Source organism: Uloborus diversus, chromosome 10 (genome assembly GCF_026930045.1).
Source record: "Uloborus diversus isolate 005 chromosome 10, Udiv.v.3.1, whole genome shotgun sequence".
NCBI lineage: Eukaryota > Metazoa > Arthropoda > Arachnida > Araneae > Uloboridae > Uloborus > Uloborus diversus.
In genome coordinates, this window is record NC_072740.1 from 9,887,586 (window position 1) to 9,911,643 (window position 24,058).

Genomic DNA, 24,058 nt, shown 5'->3' on the forward strand with positions numbered 1-24,058 from the left:
GCAGCGCCAACAAGAATTTTCAAGTAATTTAAACAATTGATTCAATATTGCACATGCTGATGCATTTCGGTTAATCAAAATAGAGGAAGATGGGACTGTTGCCTGCTTTGAGTGCTCAAAAATCAAAAGAAGATCGCTTATCTATAATTATTTTATATGGATGTGACGGAACAACTCATTGCTGAGTCTAAACTGGATAATTCCACAGGAAAAGAACAAACAAAGGCTGTTTGAAAGGCAGTTTTAGATTGGAATCTCGAAGACAAAGTTAAGTTGTGATATTACAGCTTCCAGAACAGGTCCTTTAAGTGGTTCTTGCGCTATTCTTGAGCAAAAATTTGATAGAGAAATGCTTTCCTTTGCTTGCCGCCATCACATATATGAACTGATCTATCTCACTTAAATATAGTGCTATGGAGGAGCTGCGGAGTTGTTCCGAACTGTACCCTAACTTGGAAAATTTACTTGACTTTTACCGTGCTGAACTTACTAATATTACGCTCAGGGATGACTATCAAGAGTTGACAGAACTGTCTATCATATTTTTAGGTGGATATACCAGAAAATGAATTTAAAATAAGACCACCGGGAGTCATGCACAAAGCTCGATGGATGGCTCGAGCGATTTACTCCCTAAAACTATTATATTTAGTTCACAACTAAAATTAGATACGAAGGAAAATGAAGCATTGTTTGATGTCTGCTTTTTTGTAGTGACAATATACGTGAAACCATGGCTTCAATGCATTTTGACAGTCAAAGCACCCAAAAAAGATATGTGCTTTTTGATAAAAGTGTACCAAAATGTGGACCCAATTATCTCAAAAGCTGCTCTACAAAAATTCATCCAGCTTTTATGGTATGGTCAATAATATTTCATTCCTTTATGTGAAAAAGACTGTCTCAAAGCTTAGTGCAGTAAACGATGCAGCTGAAAGAGCGGTAAAAATGATGCAGAACTTTCATGGTTTGCTAACAGCTGATGAGGAACAAAAACAATCTGTTACGTTGTGTTCAAGAGAAGAGGACGTTCTATTCTGACTGCAAAAATAAAACATTGAATTAAAAAAATGTGCAGTAATGTTTCTTTTAGTTTAATATTGTTGTAAATATCTGCTTTAAATAAATTGATGTCGCGTGTAGCAATGAATTATGCAGTTAGCAATTTTTCCACTGTAGTCGCCTTATAGGATTTTAGGTCCAACTTTGACCTCAAGTCGGCACGGGTTCCCGTTATTTAATTACAAAGGAACTTTTTCTCATGTTTCTGAGGTGAAATGGAAAAAATTTGGAGGGTATGCGTATTCGATTTCACAAATTTTTTTTTCGCCATTATATCTTGGGACACCCTAATATATATATATATATATATATATATATATATATATATATATATATATATATTAATTGTCTTCATGCATATACCTTTGGATTTAATTAAAAAACACGCACCCGACGATTTTATTTTAATACAGTAGGACTCCACCGAATCAATTGGTATCGTACTGTCCGACCATTACGAGAAAAGCCACCGCCGAAATGTCTGCACCTATCTACTGCTATAGCAACGAGGTGCATCTCATTTTTCCAAGGGAAGCTTAATGTTGGAAAAAACCCGTACGACTGCACAAAAGCGAGCAGACGAGTGGCGAAATGGCGCCAAAAAGCCTTCCTGCTAACCCTTGCAGAAAATTAACGAAGTCCGTTTCTATGGCAGTAGACGGGCTCAGACTTGACGACGGGAGCTTTTGTTGTGAAAGACAAACAGTACTATATTCGGTTAATCAAAAATTCGGATAGTTGGACTTTCCAAAGAAAAAAGGGAGTCTGGAACCGGATGTATGTTGAAAATGAAGGGGAAAAGTATATTTTTGAAGAAAAAGAGCTTTTCACGCTAAGCGTACAAGCAATTGCTGTACCTGTGCATTAGTACAGTATGTGTGTACGGTACTATATTTGGAAAGTCATTCCTTGCCTAACATCTCAGTCGAAATAAGCTGTTTGAATAGAAGGGAAGGACAACAACTAGCATAGACAAAATCCAAATTTTGTGCGAGTTTGACCAGTTGGAGCTCTATTGTATGTTAGAAATAGGTATTCTTTAAATACATCCTGATAGTCTTTTTGCAAAGTGTCAAATGTTGAGAGAATTTAAACGAGAAGTCCAACATCGTTAAAGTACGTGAAGTCGAAGAGCGCTTAAGTACGTGAAGTCTATTTAACAGTGCAATGTATCGGATATGCCTATACTTCTCCTGTATACTAGAAGTAGTAGAATATCGTTGATACAAGCTTCCATACATGTTTGCAGCTTGAGAAAATGCAGTTCGGTTTAGCACGCAGATCAAATTCTTAGTTCTACAAAATGTTTGCTCAAAATTTTCTAGAGACTCTCGTGCGTAGCTTGCTCAAAACATGCAATCAAATGTGTATTCGGCCTTATGATGTTTTGCGTGACATTTTAGAGAAAAAACTAAAAAAAAAAGAAGAAGAATGAAATTTTTGTTAATAGCTTAGGTAATCATTCGATTCTTAACGACTTCAGTAGTTTTTTTTTTTTTTTTTTTGCCGGAAATAAACAAATTTAAAATCGATTCAATCAATAAAAGATGCTGTTGACTTTGACAGTATTTCAAAAGAACTAAGCTATTTTCGAAAGCCGAGAAGAGATAATTGAGACATTCAGAGCTAAAGTGGATCAAGTCCAATTAGACTTGATTCATTTTTGCTCCGAACGAAATAGATTTCGGCAATGAAAGGGTCCGCTCATAAATGAGGTGTTTAGAGCTAAAAGTGGATTAAGTCGAAACGAACTTGATCCACTTTAGCTCTGAATTCCTCAATTTGTATTCCAACCTAAAATTACCCTTGCGAAATTTCACAAGTTTCAAATTTTATTGATTTTAACCTTCTTACTAATGTAAAATCAAATAATTACGTAGGGTTAAAATCAAATTTTTATTCATTTTAACCTTCTTACTGAGAACTATTAATGCAAAGAAATTACTATAATTGAGTTATCTTCAAATACCAAAAGCTACCTTTTTTCCTTTTCGTATCCATTTTCCGTCATGTCGTGATTTTTACTTGTTAAATGTATGCATGGTCTTAAGTATTCTGTTATTGACGACACATTTTGGGAAGCTTTTTCTTATAAATGCTCTGTAATAATTAATTTATTAACTATGACTAGAATAAACTTATCATAGCAACTGAATGTTTTAATTAAATTCCTGTTTTCCACTTACAATTTAATTAAATTTCAGGAATAAAGTCTGCTTTGCTCGAAATTGCTTTCCTCGGGCTCTACCATCTAATTAGAGAATAAAAATCAACTAGCAGCATTGGAAAAAATGAAAATGAAAACAGAATCTTGTAATTAGATTAGAAATTTGTGTGTATTGATCAACGTGCGTATCTTGTAATTGCATTTAAATTAACATCTAATTGAAACTTTCAAGCTTTCGAAATATATACTGGCCTCAAAAAGTTAAGGTACAACCGGTTTTTTACGTCTAATTTGCAAATGAATGAATTTGGAAACAAAAAAATTTAGAGGATATGTGCATTAAATGGTTTTTTATGGAATGCGTAATAGAAATTTTTATAAGTGTATTACAAAAACAATAACCAAAAAAGCAATCTTTGCGGAAAAGTCCATTCTTGAAGAAAACAGATCATCACAGTATTATGTAGAAAAATGTCAAAGAAAATGTACAAAAATGGGTTCTAATAATGAATGTGTCCCCCCTAACTTGAATTCATTGGCGGCATCGATTTTCCAAGCTGTTTATTAAGCTGTTGGACACCGGAATAGGAAGCGAAGACCAAACACAGAGTAAGTCTTGTTCCAGCTCATGTAACGATCTTGGAGGAGGATTTAAAGCATCAACCTGTCTGCCGAGATAGTCCCAAAGATGTTCTATCGGATTCAGGTCTGGAGATTGAGCTGGCCATTCCAATCGTTCCATACCGTGATCCTCAAGATACTCCTCAACAATCCGAACTCGGTGCGGTCGTGCATTAAAATCCATTAGAATGAAGTCATTACCAATAGCACCAGCGTATGGGCGGACATATGGATCAAGGATCTCATCCCGATATATCAGACCAGTCAGAGTTCCTCCATGAAACACATGCAGGTCAGTGTGATCACCGAGCGAGATCCCAGCCAAAACCATGATTCCACCACCTCTATAACTGTGGTCTTCCAACAGTGTTGGATTGGTGGTATCTATTGCGTTGTTCTCTCCAGATCAGTAGACGCCCTGAATCACTCTCCAACGTAAATCTGGACTCGTCTGTGAACAGCTCAGAAGCCCATTGCTGCTCGGTCCTGGAAACATGTTCTATTGCCCAACATAAGTGGATCCCTCTCTGTGGTCCGTTGAGGGGAACACACACAACTGAACGTCTTGCATAGAAACCTGCATTGTGAAGACGATTTCGCACCGTAGTAGCAGAGATTCTTTTTCCTGATGCTACAAAGGGGTCTGCAACGAGCCGTAGCACAATAGTGGTCCTTCAGGCCGAAAGAACTAGAAAACGGTCTTCTACAGGTATTGTAGCTCGTGGCCAGCCTGGAAAAAGTCGTCTGGACACAGAATCTTCAGCTTGGTATCGATTCTAAAGTCTCTGAACAACACTACATTGAGACGTCTTTCAGCATCAGCCTGCGACAATCCCATTTCTATCCATCTAGCAGCCCTCCACCGTAACGAATCGGGTAAAAGACGTCTCTGAGACATTTTCTAAACTCTATTGACTATTGTCACCGAAACTGCTTACAACAGTTGAAGATCAACACAACTTACACACAAAAGTACGAAAGCTTGATATTTGCATTTTTTTTCTTACTCGTAAAAATATGTTTTTTCTATAAAATAAAAGTGGTAGCAACCTTTTTTTTTATAAATGGTTTTAAAGTTCGTTATTATCATTCATGCAAACGATGCATTTTATTGTTACTGCCCTTTTTTTATAGTGAGCTTCGAAAAACACGTTGTACCTTAACTTTTTGAGGCCAGTGTATATTCAGACTACTTAGCTACATCGTTCATTTATTCATTTTTCACATCTTCAAATAACCTACGAACAGTTAAACTATATTAGAACAATCCATTAATTTGGGATGCATTATTATTTTGAAAAAATCACAAACTAATATTTACCAACTGTTGTTGAGGCTCCAACAGCGTATAACAGCACTTTGTAAAACGTTGATGAATGGGAGCTTGTAGAAGTTTAGTTTTTTTAAATTCAAAAAACACATATATTAACTCATTTCTGAACTTCATGTTTCAGAACAAAAACTAAATACTGAATGTAGTCATGGTATTTTTTGCTATTGAAACATTATTCAGAAGAGAAAATAATACAACACAAGTTCAAGAGGTCAAGTTGTGTTGTATTATTTAATTTATTAGTAAATTTATTTTCTGTGTTTCGCTTGCAATTGTATAGGTTGATAACATTTTTGAAGAAAGAAAATGCAATCTTTTGTGTGCAAAGTATTCGTATAGTTTCTTGTTTCAATATTAATTCGTAGTAAAAGCTGCAGAAATAAATCATTTTCACATTGCATTGATATTTTTAGTTTTCTTATTTATTTTCGAAGCTATGAAGCTATACTGGAAAAAAAATATGATTAGCTATAATGAGCTAGTTATTTTTTTTTTCTGTTCTTGGAGCTTTCTTGGTACATTACGGATAACTAGATCAAAAAAAAAAAAAAAAAACTATGTATGTGGCAAAATAAAAGGATAAATATTTTGCACTTTTAATAACGCTTTTTTGAGCTAATATTGAAACACTATAAAGAGAAGCAAAACGAAAAGATAAATTTGATACGAAAAATTCAAACTATAAGTTGACATTTATTTATTAATTTTATAATTTTAATTGCACTGTACGATAGAACGGACTTCCAAAAGGTGGTTTTGTCAAGCCCTTACAAACGGAAATCCCGCCAATGTGGACATCTTTCTTTCTTGGGGTCCTCACGCATCGGTTAAACCCTCATATTTCGCATCTTTTCTCATATGTTAAACCCTCACATTTCCTATCTCTACGCATTAGTTATACCCTCATAATTCATATCTTTGTGCATAGGTTAAACTCTCAATAGGTAATACCATAAGCCCATTTTATTGCAAACAATGTTTTATTGTTGACAAAAATTTTGTGTTCCATGAGGATCTGTTTACGGTGCATTTTACTGCATTTTGCTTCCGTTTTACCTCTATGCAAAAGGAAATGGAGTTTCAAGTCTAAGTTGTTTCGTAGTTTTTTAATAAATACGAAACGCCTCAGTTATACGTTACTGTTGAATATTAATGTTCTTTATTTTACTAGATTTGTTATAATCTGTAATCACTTTTGATTTTCCATTTCATTACAAGGTGAATGCTGTTTTAATTTGAGACTTAGCAGGAGTTTATTTGCATGGGAGCACAGGGAAGATCAGCACCGGCACTTCATTTCCGGTTTATGTTTATGTAAATTTTTACATAAATGACGGAAATCAGGCTATTTTTGCATTAAAATAAACTCTGACTACCAACAGAGTTTCCTGCAATACTTCTGTAAAAAATTAAGGCCTGATAATTGCTTTATTAATAAGAGTTTATTATTGCTGTCCACTAAAGGCACATTTTAATCTTCCTCTCCTTCGGAAAATAAATAAATGCATTCGAGACACAATTTTCTTCCCCCAATGTAGAGGTTAATGTATTTGAACCGTTTATTTCGAAATAGTACCCTCCCTATTTTTGATTTCACCTGTCTCTTTTGAAAAGGGAGCAACTCTCAGTTTTAATTATTTACTTTTTGGTGGCATAAACAACCAAAAATATTTCTATATATGTACACTATGGTTGCAGTTAACTACCAAAACGAAATACTAAAAGTTAAGAATGGTAACGGTTCCCAAATTTCATCACACAGTTTTATTTTCTTTTTAAGAAATGTTACCTTTACCTAAAAAAAATCCATTCATTCATAACAAAGAAAATGCCAACCGAATCAGAAACAAACGCATAAAGAAGCAAAAATTCGGATCCCGCTCTTTTCAAAAATTTAAAATGCATATTCAAGTTGCAAAGAAAGAAAAGTTCCCTTTTTCCGTACAGCTTAAACTCTTGACACTTTTCCACCCCCTTCCTTCCCATCCCCTGAAATTCCCTTTTTAAGTTGAAAGCCTTATGAGTGTCGTGATAGTGATTTCTGGGAGCGTGCGCATCTGGGATTTTAGGATAGCTACTTTAAGTAGAAGTCATTTCGGTCTTGATTGTTACTTTCCCTATCTGCCGGTATCTTCTCTTGACACTACGTTGGGTGGCTTTTGTGAAAATTTTTACTATGACTGGGAACAATTACACTTTGTGGTTTGAATTTTTCATTGTGGAATTCATTTTAAGCTGGGTTCTTTAATGGTTGAATTTCAGTTCCGCGAGTGAAATTGAGTAATTTCTGCACACGCATCATCGAATTTCGAAACAAGTAAAACAGACCAATCATTTTGAAATTTTATATGGGGAGGGGCAATGAACATACACTCAATGTAAATTGTCAAGAAAAACAGCAAAAGCCACGCCCACTTACATGCAAATTTATTAAATTCGCAAAGAGAGGGGGCAATTGACCCCTAAACCCCCAAAATAACGGCCCCAGTGTAAAAGCTGCACAATAGAAAACGCAAGGTGTAATCGATAATCAGCACAAATAAATACACATTAAGAAAGGCGTTCTATAGATTTGATTATAATGTAACATCACTATTGAATCTGTATGAAATTAACCGCAAAATAATAGCAAAATAAAATATCAATTAAAACATTGTTTTCTCTCTTCATCTTGGCTTATTTGTCTAGTTTCACGCTCGCTGTATGCAACGAACAAATCGATGATTAAAAATATCGATGTGTTGAGGACGGGGGGAGGGGGAAAACAAAAAGATTCTGTTAACTATTTTACAATGCGTTAAAAGGTTTGCAGTTCAATTATTTTTAGTGTTCTAATAGTCACATTCCTCCCATATATATATATATATATATATATATATATATATATATATATATATATATATATATATATATATATATATATATACATATATATATATACTGTATGTATATTTATATATACATACAATAAGATTTATATTGTTATAATAATTTTTAAAATGAGCTTTTATCGGAATCAAAAACTAGGGAGCAAAACGTAGGACCTTCATAAATGCAAAAATTAGAAGCCAGATTCCTTTTTTGTAAGTTAGAAAAAATTTGAAATCAACTCAAAGCAAAGATAAGTTTAAAGACCCTCCCCCCTCAATTTCCATGAAAGTAGTTTTTTTTTCCAGGCTCCTCCATTTCAGTATTTATTAATTGTAAAATAGCCTTATCTCATTAATTTTATCGTAAATAATCTTCAGTCATGAATTCTGTCTTTCTATTTTCTCCGTAAGCAAAAGAGAATAGAAGAGAAGGACAAAAGAGATAGAGGATTTAAAACGGAATGTCACTCATTAACGACAAACAATAAAGACATTACTTGCAGCAACAATTATGTACATACTACACAAACTTCTGTTTGACCTAACTTGGATAAACCTAACTCATATCTTTACTTCCGATGCACAAGCACGGGGCAGATTGAATTAATCATAACTTCTATCTTACGCAGGGTATATCATTATCACACCGAATCTCTATCAAACTAATTCTATTGACCGCGAGCACTTCTTGTCAACAACTCAAGGCCATGTTATTTGCACTCATGATCAAAGGTTATTGCTGCATCCGAACATTAAATCCAGCTTCAAAACCCTAAATGGTTGTCCACAAATTATGTTGCACTTTTTTAAACATAATTGATCCCCTCCCCCCTTTGTCAAAAAGTGTGACTTCATCTTACCCCTCCCGTTCTCTTGTCATATGTCACGCTACGTTATATAAGTATGTTTTTTAACTAAAATATGTGTGATGTCAAACTTTTTCTTGCTCCCCCCCCCCCTCCCTCTTGTCACAAAATGCCACAATGGCGTTGTTTCTTTCAGTCAAATGTACTACTTATAATCACTGAAATTGATAGAAAGAGTAAAAAAGGTAACATGGACCCAGAAAATAATTTCATTTTCCCAACAGTTATTTTTTAATTAATTTTTTAAAATGTCCGATTTTGAAAACAAGGCGTGGTCTTTATGACGTCACAAATGATGCAATTTGGCGCATCTTTCTTTCGCGTTTCCACGTTTTGATAATCAAGAAGCGAATTAAATATTGCGCTCTACGCTTGCTATCAACCATATCGTTGCCAATACACGTGAGTAAAGATGCGAATAAAATATTTTTCTCTGTGAATGGCAACACTGAATGGCATTTCATCATTTGTGATGTCACACGACAGAAACGTACACAATGAAAGCGCACCGATTTAAGAATTTTTTTAAAAATATTAAACTTATTCAAATTATTTAAAAAATGGTCAGATCCTATGATTTTAAGCATGCTCTTTAAGAAAAAAGTACTTTTAAAATTTTGGAAACGACCCCATTTCACGAACCCCCTCCCTCTCAAAGTGTCCTTCCTGCGTTTTTTTACATGAATTAAAAGGAAATGGAAAGTTGTGATTTTAAACACGTTGATTCAATACGCCTTAGCTGTTGTTCCACTATAACATTTCTCCGAAGTCTTTTATGATTTATCAAAAACAGCGCGATTATTTATTGCATTATTTTGATAAACTTTAATACTTTCTATTAGTAAATTTTCTAGTTTATCTACGATCTACATGAAACGTAATATCGGTGCGATGTATTCATGGGCTTTTTAAAACCCATCCACCACTGAATATGTATTGAAGAAAAAGCGTGAAATATTTTTTTTCACCCATTCAATGAAATTTTAAATGAAATCGGGACGTGAGACGATCTAGTTTTCGGAAAAGCTATGGAATCCGTTTTTTGAATTTATTCATGGAGTTCAAAATATATTCACAGCAAAATTTATTCGAGAATTATAAAGGAAAGCTTAGATATTTTAAAATTCTCTGCACCCATTTTAAATTCTTTCATGAACAGTATATCTTACGTTTGAAGTTGGAAAAAATCTGCATTTGTTTATTGGTTTTTGGAGTGCAGTTTGATGTAAGAATATTATACTTCTAGGAAAGTTTAATTTTCACCTGTTATTATACGTCCGTTTCAATGTAACTATTTTTTGAAGTTCAACTTATAGCTTCATTTATAGTTATTAATTACAGCGGTAGATTTGAGTTATTCACTAGTTGAGTCGTCCTTTAATAAATCGCTTTATGCACTGAAATAACTACTAACCTACGACAACTAAAATGATAGACTATAGATAAAAAAAACTAACCTAAGAAATTTTAAATCCTCAGTAAAATTTAGTGTAAAAAATGGGGACTAAGCAAGATGTTCTACTTTGTCATCAGGCCCTTCAAACCTTTTTTAGATTATTTTAGCAGTGTGTACCTTATCTTCCTGATACAGTGGGTATATTCCTGGAAATAAAGTCTAGACAAAAGGATATACCGGATCCCTTAGAAAATCTACATGGTGAACAGCTATGACCCCTCTATGCGGGGTAGCAAGCGGGGCCCAAGACCCGCCCCTCATATCATAAGAGATCCACTTCCATGCTTTACAGTCAGCAAGAAGACAGACTCCAAAAAGAATTACACTCCTCTAGAGAATGTCAAGGAGTATTTTCGCGCCTTGAAAAAGAAATCTAGCAACAACTCCGATTATATTATTTATACGTACTAATGCACGATTTGCAGTAAGATGAAAAATTCGAATACTATTGCATGTTTTAAAATTGTAATCGAGTATGTTACATTTGATGCAATTACATAACACTTATGTAACTACTTCCAAAAGTTCATTTTTTAATACTCGTAAGACTTTGCTCGCGGTAATAAAAGAACAGCTCCTTTTTTCTTCTTAGTTTTTTGAGCAACTGTGATGCATAAGATCCTTCCTTACTTCCATTCAACGCTCTGACTCCTTTGTCCCAGCGTACAGTTGGCGTCTTCTTGTCTAAACGTTTAATTAACAAATCCGGCTTTATTGTAATTGGAGGGCCTTGAGTCACACATGAAGCATAACAGTAAAATCGCAAGCGAGCTCGTTGTAAAAGTTAAGTTCCATCTACAGGAATTATTGATCCATTGTTATTTCCTGCTTTTGTGCATGCACAAACCTGCCAGCGAAATCAAATCACGCGAAAATGCTTGACAAAACCCCGGAGTCAAGTCTGATAGGGAAACATTAAAGAGAGGAAATTGGAGGTTGCTAAAACAATCGGAATGTTGAGTGGAATTGAATACAATTTAACAGATGATGTCGAAGCATTGGGAATGGTGCTTCGCGTTAAATGCTGAAAGGTATGATACTCTGACCACTTTGGGGCATTTACTCTGATGGCCTGAATAAATTTCGCCACTTGTATGGGATCGCTTGTTTGAAATCAGATCACGCATTACATAAAAAGCTTATGACGATATGTGATTGTGGCTGGATCATGTTGTGAACTGCTTTTTCTTAGTAGTTATATCATATGAGTTTGGCTTTGGATATTTTTTTCTTGAATTAAGAGTGCAGAAAGTTTGTGTACATATATCCGCGAAAGATTTTTTTTTTCTGAATTCTCAATCAATACTACGTAAATAAAGTTAGATAAATTCCTTTATGCTTGAAAAGTAAAACAAGAAATAACAACTTTTTCTTACTTTGTTTTGCACAAATTGCAGATTACTGCAGACATGTGTTTTTGGGTTACAAGGGACCCCTTTTTTTAATGCAAAATGATTGAGATCAGTTGGGTGTCTTTTCATCTATGCGCTCATTTATTTTACATTTAAAAGGGGGTTCCTTGTAATCCCGAAACACATGTCCGCAGCAATCTGCAATTTGTGCTATCATACGTTGTTGTTTCTTATTTCGAAATGTATATATACTTCTTGTATCGATATACTAATCCTCAATATTATTTTTAACTGAAAAATAAACATCTATATATAACCTCTACTCATATTGACAAGGTACGGCTGAGTTCCTAGGAAGATTAGTTCAAATTATTATTTTTATGTAACCACTCGGAGTAGTACGGGTGATTCAGCTAGCTCCAGCAGCTCTAGTTATTTCCTTCATGTAACTATAAGTAACAGTTCTAGTTATTCTCTTTATTTAACGACTGCTAACTTTTATCAAAAACAGACTCTAAAGATACAGTGTACTAAACGAAACAGTCAACTGGTATTAATTGAAAAAAATGCATGGCTACTAGTGCTTTGAATGTATTTTCCAATTTTCTTACATAAATAAAATTGCCGAATAAACTGGTACCAACTAGTAGACGTTTAAAGCTTTGCAATAGTTTTAGAGGCTGAAAGAAAAAATACTAAACTTGAGATGCATAAAAATATCAATATTAAAATATTTCGGTACATTTCATGTCTTAGAGCTGTAGAAAATTTTCGGTGCTCATACTTCTTAACTTGTCCTCTTTTTCATGACATATTTTCTGTGTCGTTAATAGCAGTAATTTGAGAATGGCAATCCAGTGTGCATCAACTTTCTGGTTTGAAAAAAAAGCGTATGTAGTAAATGTTTACCTTAAAACAGAAATATAGCGATAAAAACTAAATATGAGAGTTGCGGCTCACAAAATTTAAAAATATGTGATACATTTTTTAATATTGTGAGTAACTATGTTTTCTCATTTTTTGAAACACGCTGGTTTTTTTAAAAAGAAAATAAATTGAAAAAAAATTCTATAGAAAATAAAATTGTCTGAGGCAAATTGTTTTTCAAATGGTCAATATTTTATCAAACAGAAACTCAACCTAAAAACATTGTTTTTTTCAAGGAGTAGGTTTGCTTTTCTGAAAAACACATAAAAGTCACCTAGCAAAATATAAACGTGATACAAAATTTAAAGATACAAAAGTTTTTCAAAACGATATCATACAATAGCGCTTTACACCACTCGCAGTGTCCGAATCTCAGCTGGACGTCACAAGAGCTTTGAAATCGACATTGCAAAGAAAAGTTTTACGACGCAAGTTTTGTAAGAACTTTATCTTAGATATACACAACAATTTCTTCTTAACAAATGTAGCTCTTAGATAGAAAAATACAGCTAAACAGGATGCATTTTTAAATACATATATTTATTCATATACTATAGTTTTCTATTATTGCCAATACTCCTTCTAATACAAAGTAAAATTAATTTTGGCCTGAAAATGATTTAAATAAATAAATAAATTGTTACAAATATTCCGCTTAAAATTATCTACAAAATGGTGAAAAACATGAAGAAAATTAAATGACTTATCAAATAGTTTCTTTTCCGAAGCTTTGATTTCTAAATCTTTGAAATTAGCATACGTGTACGATAAAGGAGAAACGCGAAAAAAATTTTAACCGAAACAACTCCAACAACAAAGAAACTGATTTGATAAAAAAACTTTTACGCTCGTATCTCTTTTTACTTAGCGTCAATAGTAGAAAGGTTTTAGAAAACTATATTAACAAACATTTTATAAAAACTCTATTTTTACAAGAGAGGTTCGCCATTTGTTTCAAAATTGTTTTTAGTTTCCAATTTTGGAAAGTTTTACAGAGAATAGCAGGCGACTGAATTTCTTGAAAAAAATATTCATCACTACTTAGAAAACTTGAAATCATTAAGCTACAACATTTAAAATATTTTAAGTAATTGAATTGAATTAGAGAGCTTAATAACGACCTTGTCTGTCTATATCTAAAAGCATTAGAGATAGAAATCAGTCCCCACACTAATTGTATTGTTTCTGAAGCCTCTTGTTAACATTGACCATTTTCTACGACCTTATCACTCTTGATTTATCACCCCGAGTTTGTTCAGTTTGCGCAAGCAACCTTCGGTCATTGGTCGCAGCTAAGATGAATGATACAGAAAATGATACAAGATTTTAGTTTACAGAAATGAATTATTTTCATTTTATTGGTATTAATGGGGCTCTATTTTTAAGTTTTTTTTTTTTTTTTTGTCAAACAAGCATTTAATAAATGAATCTCCTTTAACAATGGACCGGGTTTCAAAGCGTTACTGTTCTTCAGCAACCATAATAAAACTAAACCAAGAAAACTGCAAAATATATTTACATTTGAAGTTTTGAAATGAAATAATTAATATCATTTAGTGCATATAAATTTATAATAAGCAGTTTGAAGAACAAGCAGTGTTAGCCATTTTCAATGCCAAATATGACTTTTTCTTGAAAGTATTATGCTGTGGTAGGAAGGTTAAGAGCAGCATCTGCTTATTTTTTTTTCATCAATTGTGCTTTACTGTACAAGTTTGCTTCCCGTTGAAAAATAAAACATGAATAAAAAGTCAAATTTCAACATATTGTTAGTATGGAGTCCAAAACGTGTTTCTTATATCTCAACCTTCTATATCTAAAAATATCTCAAACCTTCATCTCTGCATAAACTGCCTTCTCGCGGCAGTATGCAATCAGCTATTTATTAAAATTACTGAGTTAGTTCAGAAAAACTGAGCATTTCAGCTTTAAGGCAAAATATGCGTGTCGGAGACAGAGAAAAGAACCAGCTCCAACGACGGAATTTTAGAACCTTCGACTCCGATTCCTTCATCCCAAATGAATCTGAGACTGACTCCGATTCTGAATCCATAGCCCTTGCAGAGTTACGGAATAGGAGGGAAAATGACTTCCAACTCTTGGCATTTTAAATCCTTCAATTCCCGACTCCGACTCCACAACCCTGATGAAAAGGTTAAATGCATGGCAAAATGTTAGTGATTATCAAAACAATTTTATTCAAAATGGGAGAGGGGGGGGGGTTATCTTAAAAATTTCCTAACAATAATATTTTCGTTAATAATTTTTATGGCTCGACCACCCATGACATGACCATTCGCGTGTAAATAGCAAGCATCGGCTTACAGTCTCTCTTGGCGTTTCATTATTCATGTTTTTGTTAATTTTGCCTTTAGAGTCTAAGCACCGTTCACATCATTATTTTTTGAAAATACCCTTACTCCTTCCACTCAGCTTAAAGTTACCCTTTTCTGTCTCTTATATGCAAATTCAGATGATGCATATTCATTACTACACCCCATTTTGGAACTAGCTTAAGTTCCTAGTCAATAGAAAGTTCGGTACGCACGAAAACCATTTCTCTCCTGCACTTCTCATTGTGAAGCTAATCTATTAGAGAAAACCCACGTGGAAGACAAAGCCTTTTTGTTGGACTGCAAGAAGCTCCGGTTCCGATTTTCAGTTTCATTTTTGAGTCATTGTTCTTCCTATTACCGTCTGCTTGTTTTCGGTACAATATTTTAATACATAAGTTCAAAACGTGATGCCCTAGCAGCGTTTCCAAAATCACCGACTCTGACTCCAAGAATTTCACGGCTTTCGACCGACTCCGACACCTTAAATTAAAAATTTGTCCAATTTTGACTCTGAGTCTGCAGTCATAGCAGAAATGCTGACTCGGAGGGACAACGGCGGACTCCTAGAATTTTAAAGTCATTGACCGACTTTGACTCTTTTACCACAATATTAGTCTGCCTTTGACTCCGCAACCATGGCAGAATTGCTGACTCGGAGGGAAACTGACGAACTCCGACTCTGACTCCTAGATATTTTGGGATTTCGACCGACTGCGACTCTTTTAACCACAAAATTAGTCCGACTCAAACTCTGACCTCGCAGCCATAGCAGAAATGCAGACTCGGAGAAATAAATGATGTACTCGCGAATCTTGGAATTTTAAAGCCTTCGACTCCAAACTACAACTCATTTACCCAAACATCTGTCCAACTCGCAGCCCCGGATATGTTAGTGTTTGAAAATCTTTCCCCTTCTTCAATTAGTTTCATCGCCTGAATAAAGAAATATTCTTTTCAGAACATGTTAGAAACTTGGTTTTACATTAGCTTCGTTAAGTAATAACATGTAATTCATTGGCTACAATGTATGTCAACGTGTGAGCTCGACAAAACACTTGCGGGAAAAATGTGGGCATGACACGGATTCTGGAAAAACCAATTTCTGTCGCTTTCATATATACGTCTAAAATATTATATTTTCTATAATATTACGTCTAAAAATTTATATTTTCTTTCGAAAGAGTTACATTAATTTGCTTTTGTTGATGTATACTCTGAGTTACATCAAGAATTTAAAAATGTCTTTCGTTGATTACTTTTATGAATGACAATGAAGAGAATAAGTGAATGAACTAAATGAGAGAGAGAGACAAAGTAATATAAAAGCTGACTCTATTTCTGAATTTATATAAATACATAGAAATTATTATGAAAACATTTTACTAACCTTTTATTTGTTGCCTATTGACATTCAATAGAGAAATTACAGAAATGTTTTAAAATTTATTATGTTTCCTACAACACTGGCGTTACACGTGTGTATAATAATATACATATAAACAGACATTTGTAACACCTCCAAAGCGTATTTCACAAATTGAAAATAGGAAATACGCCTAAAAAATTCAGTCAAAAGTATTTTCACTCTTTGTAATTTTAATAAAAATATAGCATAGTAAAAATGAGGGAGAGAAGCGATTTGAAAAATTTAACTGTTACGTTTTAATATTTTGCTATTTTTAAATTCAAAATTTCTAACCATCTAAATCCTAAAAATTGAATTCGTTCACATCTCTTTTGGTATCTTCTATTTCATATTTAAAAAAGTTTTTTTTATGGAGTTAATAAATGGTTTGGCTTTTAACTTTTTCGTATATTTCACTCACCTCCAAAATGAATTGAACTCCTCTAAAAATATCAAGGAGTATTTTCTAGCCTTGTAAAAATTCTTTTTTAACGAGGTTTTAAATAATTTAGTAAAATAATACTGAGAAAGTCAATACGTTAGCTGTCATTGGTTTGAATTTTTGTCTTGTGCCAGTTTCCTTTTGCCTTCAAATGGAAACTGGCCTTTTCCAGACCGAGTAGGACGTAACCAGACTTTAGTTTCCCTGAGAGTTTTACAAAACACATTTTTCGTAAAAATTTATATCATCAGTAAGATTTGATTTCATCTGTATATTATACTGGTTTTGTTACAATAGATTATTTAAATGAGAGATTCTGCTTTAAGGGCATTAACACGAGCAAATGTTAAAGATGCCGTATCTATTAACTCAAGGAAAAAATATAAATTCACCCCTGTTAAATATTTGATGTCTTTTTAACAACTTAAAAGAATTGATGAGGATACTCATAGACGCATATTGGAAGTAACGCTTTTTAAATTCATATTTTTTGACACTTATATTTTTGACAATATGCTAAATATAGAGTTTGTTGCTTTCGAATTTAAAGAATTTTGATGTTTTGATCTGCGTCAAGTATTTGAAATTCGAAGGGAAACGCTGTATTGTTTTGTAAGGAATGATGTTTGCAATAACTCTGCAATAAAAATAAATACCGTAGATAAAGCGCTGAGTTTTTACAATTCTTTAATAATATTTTTTTTAATGAAATTTTAAAAAAATGGTTATGGTAAGTTTTTTAGTAAAACAATTACATCAAAAGGCATTTTTTCGAAATAGTTTTGAAAAGTTTCGAAGGGGGTTTGAACCATAAAAACTCACCCCTGAAATATGACCCAGTCTCTAATATAATTTAACTTTTAAAGTTACAACTGACATTCTTTTTTTAAAGATGATTAGATGATTATTAAATGACGCGTTCACGACTTCATGTTTTTACAAGCTTGCCAAACAGACAAGTATACATAGTCATAAAAACATATGATTCACTCTACACTGTTAAAAATTCAGGAAGATTTTCTGGTAATTGTTACTGTAAAATGGCGGACTTAACGCATCGCTCATATTTACGGTAATTTATACCGGAGAAATAAGCGATCCCAGCGCCAACTGGTTGCTGTGGCCTACCGAGGAAACCGTAAAATTTTACAGTAACATTTGATTTTTACGGTAATAGTTACTGGCAACATGGATGCCAGTAACAATTACCGTAAATTTTCCGGAAAATTTTTAACAGTGTAAAAATAGCATTCAATGTTCATGAACAACACGCATTCTACCGTATGAGCATTTTATGAAAGTAGAAATAAATATACAACTATCAGACACATTTTAGGGTCTAGCTTTAAAGTTTCAAAGAAAAGAAAAATAACTGAATAGCAAAATATGTAAAAAGATTGTACTTTTGACTTCTAGAAGGTTGTTTAGTCAATTTTTCAAAATTCGCAAACTAAATCTAATTTTTACGCCACATCGAAACCATCTTTTTATGCAAATTCAAGATAAAATATTCGTTGCTTAGAAAGAAAAATTGGTTCTGGCGCATTACTTCAAAGAACAAATGAGCCAAAATCAGTATAAAAACTTTTAACCAAGAGCAGCTGTTCCTTGACCACGAATTCATTCGCAAAAACTTTCTCTCCGAGCTCAGAGTCATTCTCAAAAATTTGCATGTCCTTATTTTCTTGCCGCAGTCATAATTCCTTATCTGAAGACCAGACTCCATTTTTTTATGCAACTGGATTATTTCCGAAAGATCCGTCTTCCACGGCTAACTGCTTAACGTTTCCGGAGCGTCATTAATGGGTCATTTCATACGCTATTTAGGGAAAGAAAGTTCGTGATGCTGTTTTCTCCTAAAGAAAAATAGGTTAATTTTGTCATCCATATTGAATAATCGCAAGCGCTGTCATTTACACTGTCTGTTTGAAATAAAATAGCAATAAATCTTCAAAAGCCACCATGTTCTACTAGTTTTTGATGCGAACTTAGAATAAAATATTCTTAGTTTTGTGTACATATATGTAGAGACGTATTTAACTATTATACACATGTAAATGAGAGGAGCGTGTTATATAATACCGTTTACGTTTCTATAAAGAATTTGACTGGTATTTGGATAAAAATCCGCTAATCACCATTAGTTCACACTATTAACAGCGTTAAAGAACTGTCACTAGCAAAAAGAGTACTTTATCTTTTTTTTTCTCGTTGAAAAAAAAACACATTTATAAAATGTTACAGTTGGAATTTAATATAAAATAGTTGAGAAATATGGTATAGGTCGTTTAAACCATTGAAAAACTTCTGACGTTTGCTTTTTTTTTTTTTTTTTTTTTTGCCGTTGCTCTTTTGGAGCTTATGTTTTTTTTTTCCTACTAGTGGACCCCCTATCTCATTTTGTATGTGAGTTTTTTTTTTTTTTTCTGTTTATCCATTTCTTTTAGTTTAGACCCTAACTTTCATTTTATATGTGAGTATTGAGTAGGTTGTTGTTGAAGAAGATCCAGTCTTCATGCATCTAACTTTTGCTTTTTTGAAGGTAGTGGTGTATGGAAATCACAAAATTTGTTTTCTTAGACGCATTACGGACAACCACATCATGACACTTGAAAAAACAGGGTTATGCCGGAGATTACGGAGTACCTAGTGTTCCATAAGTCTTTGGGTTGCAAGGGAGATGTTTCGGTCAGGTGGTCAGCCGAACACGGATGCATCCGGGCTTGATTCCCAAGCACACTTGGTACTCGTTTTATCGACTCACTGGCGGAATTAAAGGCTAAGTGAACCATATCCAACCCGGGGATCGAACCCGGTCCTTCGGCGTTTTAGCGCAAATCGCTATCACTGAGCCACGGAACCTGAGATGTATACATATGCACCGTATTAATCATCCAAAGAGTAAAATAAATTATTAAAAGCAGATACAAAAAGGAGAATGAATGTATGTAACGCATTATTACAATAAGCAAAATAAATGAAATGATATAAAATTTCTTATATAAGATGAAAGTGATGGACTCCTTAGTTGTGAATAAGCCTCATATAAACTGTGTTGAAAAAAAAATCAAAACATAATGAATGAATACGGCGAGGTTTATGCGTATGAACAATATGCTAAAAAAGTTTGTTCTTGCATCTCTACTCTTTTTATTATTATTCATTTTTTTCAATTTAATTATACTTATATACTACTAAGCCTGGATCTTTTAATAAGTTACTCTAAATTACATAATTTACTTTCAGAGTTCATACCTGTACCTCAGAGCCAGACTGACGTAAGTCCAAAAATTGCGATTTTCCCTCTATTAATGTATTGTGTGTAAAAGCTTGTTCCGCATTGAGCCATGTGAACGTAATCCTTTAAAAAAAAATCCTTTTCAGTTTTTTACCAGGGTTAAAAGAGAACGCGGCCCATCTTTTGCATGTGCCAGAAAAAAGTTTTCCCTCTCTCCTGTAAAATTACCATAATGTGACTTACGTCCTTCTGGCTTAGAGGTATAGAATTTAGAGATACTACGGAAGCTCTGCTCCTTTATTTCTTTTCTTTTTAATAATTGTTTACAAACGAAAATTTTGACAGTAAAACCCGAACAGTACCCCGAATTATACCCCGTTAGGCAGTTCCCCGAATGATAAAAATCGATAAAATATCGACTTATGCAGTTATTGAGTTTACTATAAATTCATTTTAAGAAGCAAGATTCCATTGTCATGGATTATAATTAATTTAATGACAACAGCTAGTATTCTCCAATTTAAAATACTTCTCAGATTTTTTAAGCTAAATTCTCGTACGTGTATCTCATAATTTTTCATTCATTATGCCCCACATTTCTAGAATGCAAATGTTTCGGCATTAGAGCCCCAGCGAAAGTATTATTAGAAACAGGAAATTCGCCAAGGAATAGAAGGGAAATTATTTCCTGTGGAAGCTTTCAACTCACGAGAGGTTTTGGAGTCAAGTTTGAACATGACAACAACTTGCTGTCGACTAATTTCAATTCTCTTCGTAACCATGAAGGATCTTTAAGACAAAAAGAAGATGACGCTCTTCAGGGCAGAAGCTCATTTCCGGCTAAAATTGCAAATACATTTCAGAATACTTATTGGCTAATGAGTTCTCTTGTGATTGGATCCATTATCGTAATTACAAAGTAATTTTTATTCAATAATAATCTAAGGCATTAAACAAAGGCAGTGCTTAAGTTGTAAAATGTTAACTTTAAGTTTGATGACTAAGATCGTATTAAATATAAGCTATTAATTAGTTATTTTTCACTGACATAAGGTTGAGCAGAAGGTAATGATTACGGTAATGTATCTTTCTTTTAGTAAGATGATTATTTGTTATCAAGTATATCGTTTTCAGAACTAAAACATTGACAAAATAATTTACGAAACAATTATAATGATTACGATTATTTCCCAATTAGTTCTTGAAATATTTGTTACATTTAAGAAAATAAGTTTAAGCCGCTAAGAGTCACATCTGACAGCGTTTCTTTTCAAGTATCGTTCACCAGTTTTATGTACACAGTAAACTTAGTTAAGTGCACGACGGCGAAGATGAACACCATTCCAAAATAAAACTTCTACAGGTGTTTCCAGCAGTGGTAGGATCGGTGATCAAAGTATGTGCAGGCATAAGACACCAACTTTGAAGGAGATTAGGATCCCAACTTCGTCAGAATTAGAAATATTTTTTTAGGGGGGTCAAAGGTCGGATACTTTTTAAACAGGCCTCGTGTTTTTATCATCCACGCATCAGTGAATTACAATGTAGAAAATACACAAATTTGCTAAAACTCATATAAACAGAAAGTGAAATGAATATCGCTCATGAAATAATGTAGTCACTTGTACCCATTCAACCCAAAGGTAACTCTCCAAGTACTACGAAGACCACCCAAGAATGAGAGCCCCCTTCAAAAAGAAAAAAACTACCCCTAAAAATTTCAACCTCGCAGTCTGCGCCATGACGCCAACCCCCTTGGACGGCATCCATTACGTAGTTACATTAATGGTAGTGAAATGATTTTCTTGGCAACATCGAGTTACGTAGTTGAACTTTTTAAGACTCTATTTAATGTCTTGGGCAATAAATATTTGCTTATCCATGCAATCGTGAATTTGCAACGGCAATAGGTGCAAAATTATTGCTATGACATATAAATTAATAATAAAAATGCTTATACACAGAAAATGAAATGAATTTTTTTTGGAACAACGTAGTTAAACTTTTTTTAAAAACAATTATTGCCTTGAGCAGCAAATATTAATTATTCGTGCATTCGTAAATTAAACATAAGAAAGTGTATAAAATTATCTCGTGATCTATTAATTGCTGAGCAATAATATGCATAGAAAATGAAATGAATTTCTTGGGAGCAGTAAATAACTTAGTTTAGTACGTGTTTCTCCGGATTACGTATCTAGTTGTTGCTTGGGGAGGGCGAGAATAGCAAGTAGAAAGAGTTACCTTTTTCTCGTGTCAAATTTTTAGTACATAGAATACGGTGAAAACAATTTTTCCTCATTGATTTAGACTTATTTATGGTATACAGAATCAATACTCTGTTCTAAATGAGGGTGTGTGTTTTCTACTTTTCGAATAAACTCGAACATTAACGGCAAGCACGGACTTATGTTACTTTCTCTGAACTATCCTTTTCTAATTTTCAAAGTAACTTCTTGATCCTGATTAAGTTTTGTGTTTTAAAACACTGGAAACACATAAATGAATCGAAATTGAAGTTGGTATTATTCATAGTCATTACATTCATAGTCGTTAGAAAAAAAAGTCCTGGAAAAAATTGTATGTACGTTTTCATCTCTAAAGCAAGTTCTTCCGCAAATTGAAAAACGAGACACGAAGCTCTCTTTTTTAAACTAAAAAATTTCCAGGGCCTAACCGTACTTTCTGTTCGATTGATCGTGAAAAAATATGTTCTAGTTTACAAAATGAGGGATCTAAACTTGATTTCAAAATTTCTCACATTGTCGGGTTTTTGTATTAACCGTGCTCGTATAAGGCAAGTTCAACTATTCCGTCAAAAGAGGGACAATTTTATTTATTATGCAATGAAAACTTATACGCATATATTTCCTTTTGCAAGCAATTCATCAAAAATTCACAAATAAACTTTCTGCGTTCTTTTCTTTTCTTTCTTTTTTTTTAACCATTAAAAAAAATCGTGATTACTCAATTCATTGACATCATCTCGGCAAATATTTCATGCGCTCAATTCATTTACTTCCTGGGAATCAAATCAAGAGCCTCCCGATTTATCGATTCGGGCACAGAGTGGGAATCTCAAACCAAATCTGGAATTTTATCGACTCACCCCACGATGCAAACTGCCCATTTGTGAAGCAAAATGTCAAAAAGCGCTTAAGACCAACTTATTAATGAATGCTACAAATCCGACAAAGTTTTAATTAAATTCGATTTTTATCTTCCAGTAAAGGTATGAAAGAGATTAAAAGGGGGATGGCAGAAATGAGACGGTGGGTTTTCTTTTTGTTTTGTGGTCGGAAACAGGAGGAAGACATTGTACTATTTTTCCTTTGACAACTGATCCCCATTTTCAAGAATGTTTGTGAAAAGAGTCATGTTCTTTTGTTTGAGTTGAATAAAACTTTTATGGAATCATTTCCGTTTCTATTTTGGTGAGTTTAGGAAATGGTATTATGAATATCAAATCCATGGTTAATGCTGCTTGTGAATTACATTTCTATCTTGACATTATCTTTATAGATTTGGAGAAAAGAAGTGAGTGCGAAAGAGTTTTGCCATTTTCTCTTGAATAATGCAAATACATTCATTAACTAACAGGAAATTTACTTTTAATACTTGGAATTCGTTGCAAAAACAATAAAATCAAAGACTGTTTTCTCTGAATGGCTTTATGAATAATTTATTTGAGCCAATGTCACTACTAAATCACGCTAGGAACAATTAAGTAAAAAAAAAGAAAACAAGAAAAAGAAATGAAAGAATCAGAAAGGAAGAAAAGAAAAAAAATCAAGGAATTTTTAACGTAAAATCAAGTGCTTCTTACAGTTCAATTTCATAATAAAATAATAAAAAAATAAAGTTATCTTTTACGCACATTTAGGTTTTTTGCCTGTCAGCATAATTTAAAATGCCGACAGAAAGAATCAACTTTTACGTATGTGATAAATTTGTCATAATGACCTTTGATATTCATGTGAGAA